This window comes from Dioscorea cayenensis, chromosome 10, assembly GCF_009730915.1.
Source record: "Dioscorea cayenensis subsp. rotundata cultivar TDr96_F1 chromosome 10, TDr96_F1_v2_PseudoChromosome.rev07_lg8_w22 25.fasta, whole genome shotgun sequence".
NCBI classification, from domain to species: domain Eukaryota; kingdom Viridiplantae; phylum Streptophyta; class Magnoliopsida; order Dioscoreales; family Dioscoreaceae; genus Dioscorea; species Dioscorea cayenensis.
Window position 1 is genome coordinate 21,005,474 of NC_052480.1, and position 7,529 is coordinate 21,013,002.

General features: G+C 39.9%; 1 non-coding gene across 1 annotated transcript; it reads left to right on the forward strand.

Annotated features, from left to right (window-relative positions):
* Positions 1 to 374: 374 nt before the first annotated feature.
* Positions 375 to 480, forward strand: LOC120271176. Its single transcript, XR_005539798.1, has one exon. It is a non-coding gene; the product is annotated as a small nucleolar RNA R71 (small nucleolar RNA).
* The last annotated feature ends 7,049 nt before the right edge of the window (positions 481 to 7,529 follow it).

The following is a 7,529-nucleotide window of genomic DNA, read 5'->3' on the forward strand; positions in this document are numbered from 1 at the left end:
GTTGACATAGTTGGCTTGCTCCATTATTGGTTCTTGTGAATTGAAAAAGTCCCAATTGGAACTCGGTAGCTATATGACCAACATTTCTATTCTTGTCAACTACATTTATGCTGATCTTGTCAACTTTTTGAGTTAAGACATCTATTTTTACAGTGATGAGGCCCAAAGCATCCACATCATATTTCCATGGAACCTTATTTTTGACTACCTCTTTCATTTTACCATTGATAATGGTTAAGTGCCATGTTTTCAAATAGATCATATGCCTCATCCACACTCTTGTTCATCAATGCTCCTCTTAAAGCAGCGTCCACTGTACTCTTGGTGTTATAATTCAGTCCATTGTAAAAGGATTACACCAATAACTATTTGCCAGTCCATAATGGGGACACAACCTCAATAATTCTTTGAATCTATCCCATTCATCACACAAAGACTCTCCTTCCTTTTGAGCAAAATTAGTGATCTGATTTCTAAGCTGAGCCATTTTTCTTGGAGTAAAGTATCTGGCTAAGAAGGCTTGTGATAACTGATCCCATGTTGTGATGGATCTAGCAGGAAATGAATGCAACCATGCCATTGCTCCATCCTTTAAAGAAAAAGGAAACAACCTTAACCTGTTAGCATCTGGAGAAACCACATTGAGCTTTAGGGTGTCACAATATTCAAAAACTGAAAGATGCAGATTACGATCTTCTGTCGGTAAGCCTCCAAACTAAGTTTGTTGAATCATAGAGAGAGGGCTGGCTTCAACTCGAAGTTATTCGCCTCCACAGTGGGTTTTGTAATGCTTGAGTGCAATCCTTGAACATTTGGTGTAGTGAAGTCCCTTAAAATTCTATTATAGTCTTCCATGATTAAGGGTTGTGATTCTTGAGCTTTCTTTCTTCTCTGATATTGTCTTCTAATTCAAAAGCTTCGCTCGACTTCTGGATCTAACTCTACAAGGTTATTAACACCTCTCGATCTTTGCAAAAAAGGAATAACCTCCTACAAAGAAAAAAATAAAAATAAAAATAAAATATCTAATCCAACCAAATTGCAATTTTTAATCAATATCAACAAGCAAAGTCCCCGGCAACGGCGCCAAAAACTTGATATGTACCGTAAGTGCACGGATTGTTCAAGTAGTAAATTAAATATCGTTCCCATGAGTACTTTGTTGCTAATTACCATCTTTCTTGCAATTAGGGTTATTTAGATGAATTAATAGGTATGTGAATTGTGGAAAAAATAACTAATGAAAACTAAAATTGTCTAAGTTAAGGCTACCAATGGCTTAGATGAATAATTCAGATTTCAAGGGCTTTTAGGATTATGGTTCACCAAAATGATAGATAAATGACTTCGTATTGACTTTTTTTTTTATTAATTTAGTTTAATTGCTTTGAAGGTGGAATATCCTAGGATACTCACTATTTTCTTTCAGAATATCGCGAGATATCTAACTTAGAACAACTCCCACTTTCATGGTAATTGAATCTAATTAGATCCTTTAAGTTATATGATATCTAGTTATCCTCAATAAATCATAATCTAGGATTTTGGATTCAATTTAAGGTTTCCAACACCTAAATTCACTTTTCAGTCCTTCCTTCTGTATCTAAAATCATGCAAATATAAGGGGCCCAACTCATTCACAAGCAGTAAGTTCCATAAAAGTGAACCAAAAGCAAATAAACATTAAAAAGAAAATAAAAGTCAATACATCATCAATTATCTAAACATTGGGCTAATCCCAATCCTAGAACAGAAGATCTACGCAATCATGTTCGATTTATAAGCTAAAATATCCATATCCATCATAGATTTAAACATGAAATAAATCAAAGAATAAGAAAGAATAAACTCTTAATCCTCCACGTGTGATGTTCTTGTAGATTGATGAATCTCTCCTTTGATTTTTGTTTTCTTTCTCCTCTTTGATAGCTTTAGATGATCTCCCACCCCTTAGAGAAATCATCTCTTTGTTCTCATAGCCAAAAGATGCTTTAAATTCTTTTTCTTGGCTTTATATAGAGGAGTGTTAAATTAGGGTTGCGATGGCGGCAAAGATCCACGCCTATGTTAGCTGGCACGGGCAGGTTGTGCTTCTTCTAGGGTTCTAGTCTTTTAGATTTCTGCATCATGATCTATGGTTATGGTAGCTACCACAGGTCACCCGCATTTCAAATAAAGGCTAAACTCCACTTATCTGCATGTAAACTGATGAAGAGCAGTAACTTAAACTAAAAGAGTGAAATTGAACTAGAAATATGGGAAATGTGCATGGTCAACTAAGAAATGAAGCCTAAATATAATATAAATATACTATAATTTATTACTTATCAGTTTCCATTAGGGTTAGAATCTCCAAGGTTGAAGGGGGTTGAGAGGGTGAGCCTTGAGACAGTGGAGTGTCCCTTTCCCCTCCAATTGATGTATCACATCCCCATTTTTCCTAAGCTCTAAAAAATCATATGTAGTAAGAGGTCTTAAGAGAAGTCTCTGTTGGGACCTCGTAGGGGGTTAGAGACCTTTGGCCTCGAGATAGGATTAGGTCTACTCTTAGGAATAGGATACATCCTTTGAAATCCCTAGAGTGCTTTGCAGTCATATGTCGTGTGAAGTGTTGAGAGAAGTGTCCGTTGGAACCTTGTAAGAGACTAGTATCGGTGATCTAGAGGCAGGGACCAACTACCTTTGGATTTCACGTCTCAGCTTGCTTGTTTTTAAGAACACTTTGTGAATCTTGTGCTTAATGTTTAAATCCTAGAGGGAGTATTGCCCGAATACCTCACTTTTATTGATTGAGACTTCCCTTCATTTTAACTCTTGCTTACTTACCCGTGATATTCATTCATTAATGTATTAGTTCATCACATCATCCCGTTAATCATTTGGCTAGATAACTTGGAATTAGCTATTACTAGTAATCTTATTCCCAGTGGATTCGTCTACCCCACCTGTTGGGTACACTATTATTACTTGAGCGACCCATGTACTTGCGGACACACCCAAAGAGTGTGTCAATTGCCACCCCATAGATTCTAGTTCTTGCTTCAACACCCACATTCTTCAAGAAAATTATCATATACTTGTCAAAGCCCATTTTCATCCGGACACCGTATAGATTCATCCAATCCATTCGGTCCATCTTAGCCTCCGTAAATATAATTATGTCATTTGCAAAGGAGAGATGCAAGAGTGCTCTGTTATTTAGAGCCATTGTAATAAGTCTTCATTGTTTAGAACTAATGGCTTGAATAATCATATGAGATAACCTCTCTATGACAAGCAAGAATAGATATGTTGGGTGGGGATCACCTAGCCAAATCCTTCGAGTTGGTGCAAAACTCTCTCTTACTTGACCATTCCAACTCACTCTAATCCAATTGAATTTTATACAACTCATTATTAGCTTGATCCAAATATCCAGTATTCCCACTTCCTACAATGTTTCCTTCATGATGTCCCACTCTAAATCAAGCATAATAATCATAAACCCTTGGTTATTCACCTTGTTTGCATGGAATGTAGCATCTTATTTACTATAATAACATTGTCTATGATTTGGTGTCTAGTTGGCTTGCATTTGAGCTATAAGTGAAGGTAGGATTAACTGAATTCAGTCTACGAGTACCTTCATGACCAACTTGTACGTGGCATTACAAAGACTAATTGGCCGATATTGGCTCAATATCCTTGGTTCCAGCATCTTTGATATCAGCACTATCAAGATCTCATTAACTTCATCTGGTACCCTACTATAATAAAAACACTCTCTCACGAAATGTAACAGGTCTCTTTCACATGCATTCCATTGCTATTGATAAAACCCCACTGGGAATCCATCAACTCTGGTAGCTTTAAAGACGGTTATTCCCATTAAAGGTTTATGTACATCGGCTATGGACATTTTCTTGCAAGTTTGTTCCCATATAGCTTTCGCAAGATAAGGGAAATGTCCTCTCAAAGCTTGTGGACGAACTATCTCCTTTTCTATGTATAGATTCTTGTAAAACTCAATGGTATCCTCTTTAAGTTTTTACCATCTGTAACCCATCTCCTCTCACTATCCTCCAAGCCCTAGATTTTTCTTTTTATGCCCTTGATGACTACTGCTGCTTGATACTACTTTATATTGCTATCTCCTTCAACAAACCAATCATATCTCAATTTTGGAAACCACATTAATTACTTATGGTTTAAAACCATCACCATTTCTTTTTCAAGTTTTTATTCCAAATTAACCATATCAGGAGTGCAGACTAACTCCAACCTTTGTTGAACTCCTTCAAATCTTTCTATAAATTACCCTTCTTTCCTTTTGTGAAGGTGTCCATAGACATTGTTTTCCCAAGTTATTGTTGAGATTTATTATATGTTTATATATTTTCAGGTTTTTCAGGGGCCTATGGGTAAATAGGTAACTATGAATAATCCAGGGTTGTTTTTATAAGAATGAGGTGTAAGGCTCTATATAAGCCCAAAAATTTATCAATGAGAATGAACCAAATTAAAAACAATATGGTATCAGAGAGAAATCTAGCAAAACCCTAACAGTACTGCCTCCGCTACAGTATCACCGGCCATCTTTTCTCTACTCGGCCACCACCTTTCTCATTTTCCGTCAATTGAAGTTTGACAAGGTCCCCTTGCGTATATCCCGCAAGTGCACGGGTTTGTCGAAGTAATAATCCAGGATGAGTGGGTATCGAATCCACAGGGAATAGGGAATAAAAATACTTAATTCAATTCTTAGCTATGTGAAAGATCAATGATGATAAGTGTGACAATAATTCAATTCTCAGCAATAAAAACAACAAGTAAGAGAGAAAAAAGTAAAGAAGGGGGTAAGGCAATCGTTAAAGATGGGGTACCCGGATAATGCTCCGCCTAGGATAATTGTTTCAAGTGCAAGAACCCTCTATTATGCTTCCTAATCAATGCAATGGTGAGTCATGGAAATCCTTAATTACATAGTCCCAAATCTAAGGTCAACTATGCCTAACTCTATACATATCCCGGAGGAGAGATTAGATAACCTCTTAACCTCGCACTCGCTTAGAGTTGCAATGAGCTCTAGGGATTCCAAGTGATAAATCTCTTCCTAATTATAGACCTAACCCTTTGGTCCAGGTGGAAGGTCCCTAACCACGATTAAGCCCTAGATACTAAGATCACCTCAACGCTTCACTCCATTGCACGCGCAACTAAGCCCCATCAGAAGTTCATCCCTTAGACCATTCACTCTATTATGGCCGCAAAGAACTCGAGGAACGGAGGTAGAATCTATCAAGTCGGAGGGGAAAGGGGACGCTCCTGTACCTCTCGACTCACCCTCTCAACCCTCTCCAACCTAGCTTTGTCTAACGCTCGTGGTGTATCACTCACTCACAAGGTTACTAATGAGAACTCTCAACCCTAGTGTCACTCTAGGGGAAATGTTCATACAATCAAGCATTCAAGGTTGGAACTCACAATAAACATCAACTAATTGAAAGCATAATAAAGAGATTCAATGAAAGCGAATACATCCTAGGGTTCACAAATACCCAAGTACCCACTAGGGGTTTAGCTCTCCATGGAGCTAAGTACAATCAAAGAAATAGAATGTAAAAGCAGTGAATCCATAAAGAAACCCCCTCGATAGTTGTGTCGATGGTCTTGTGGAGAGTCCTCTACTCGTCGTCCAAGGATTCCCTCTTCCGGTATAGGATACGCCTCGACGGAAGCTCTCCTACCAACCTTCTTCCTAAGGAATGACGATGTCGGAGCCGTAGAACCTCTCCAAAACCTTGGCCAATACCCCTCAAAACCCTAGCCGAAGCCCTCTCTCAAGTTGGGGGAAAGATGGAGAAAAGAATACTAAAATCGGGGCTGATTCGGCCTTAAATAGGGCTGGAATCGGGCGACTACACAGGCGTGGATGCTTCACGCGCTCGTGGGGAATTTCCACACGGGTGTGGATAATTTTCACACGCCCGTGTGGATTCTTTGAACTCCTATTTTCTCTACCAGCTGTGAACAGTGCTGCTACAGTACTTGCTACCGTGTTGCTTCAGTGCTCTGCTACAGTATCCAGCCTGGATATCTTCCCGAATCCATACTTTCATCGGAGTAACGCAAATGGGCACATGTTCACATCGTGGATCACTTGCTTCTTCAATGATAGGCAAGTTGGTGGAGCTCTTATTCTATGTGCACTTATCAAAGTTTGCCCAAGTGGGGGGGCCGATACCCCACCGATCCCGAAGAAGGGGTTGAGATGGTTTTGATCTAGATCTTGATGTCTTGAAGGACTAAGATTGTGTCAAGAAACGAAAGAAAGGTTGAGTGAAAGGGATCTTGATCTTGTGGGTGAAGAAGATCGAGACTAGGTCAAGTTAAGAAGAGGAAGGAAGTTACGTGAGATCTATGTGATCTAGACTTTGATACTAGAGATTGATCGATGGAGGATATTATGAAAAAACTGAATGAAACGGAGCTCAAAACCTTGCTTCTGGTGTTAGTTTGGCAAGAGGAGGGATCGACACCGGTATATCCACAGCCTATGAGGCTAGATATCCCTCCTGTAGATATGAAGCTTGATGGACCAGCCACATATTTGAGTTGTTCACGTCGGATTGAGGCTGCTCTAGTGGGAAAGAGGCTAGATGGATACCTGACAGGAGTCAAGGCTGAGCCAACAAGTGGAAGCGCCGAGGAGGATGAGTGGAGGACCACACACGCCTTGCTTTACACCTGCCTATTGAACTCAATGGTTCCAAATGTTGCTTCATCAATGGATGGTATTTGAAAGGTAGAGGATATTTGGGTGAAGCTGAAGAAGACCTATGCTGGGATTGAGAACCACATAAGGGTGTTCTAGATCCAGCGCGACATAGAGGCGGTGGTGTAGGGTGATAGATCTATTCGGGAGTACTCCATGGAGCTGGAACAGCTGTGGCAAGATCTTGATTATTTCTCACCTATATCGAGCTACATTGATCTAGGGTGTAAGAGCAAAGAGTTCAATGCACAGATGAGGACTATGCAGTTCTTGGCTCATGTAAACCCGGCCTTTGATCAGAGGAGATCAGTCCTTCTAGCCCAAACAAAGATCCCTTCATTGGATGAGGCTGTCTCTGCTATGATACAGGAGGAAAGTCGCATGAGGTTATACTCTGAGTCGAGTGGACTTCCAGGTGTTCGATCATCTTTGACTTTCTTGAGCTCATGTATCACAGGTGCGCAGGGGAAGACCCGTAGGTGCTATAACTATGGAGAAGTGGGCCACCTGAGTAAAGCTTATCCAAAGCCACCTAAGGAGAGAGAGAGACAGGTAGGCAAGGACAATCTGGAGGTCGTGGTCATGGACGTGGGGGCCATAGAGGAGGCAGAGGTGGAGGTTACTGAGCACATCTGATAATAGATCCACAAGTAGAGGAGAAGTCAGTTATTACTGAAGAGGAGCATGAGCTCTTCGAGATGTTAAAGAGGAAGTAGAAAATGGCAGAATATGGGAGAAAGAAGAGCATGACAGATGAGATATCCACATCTGACTC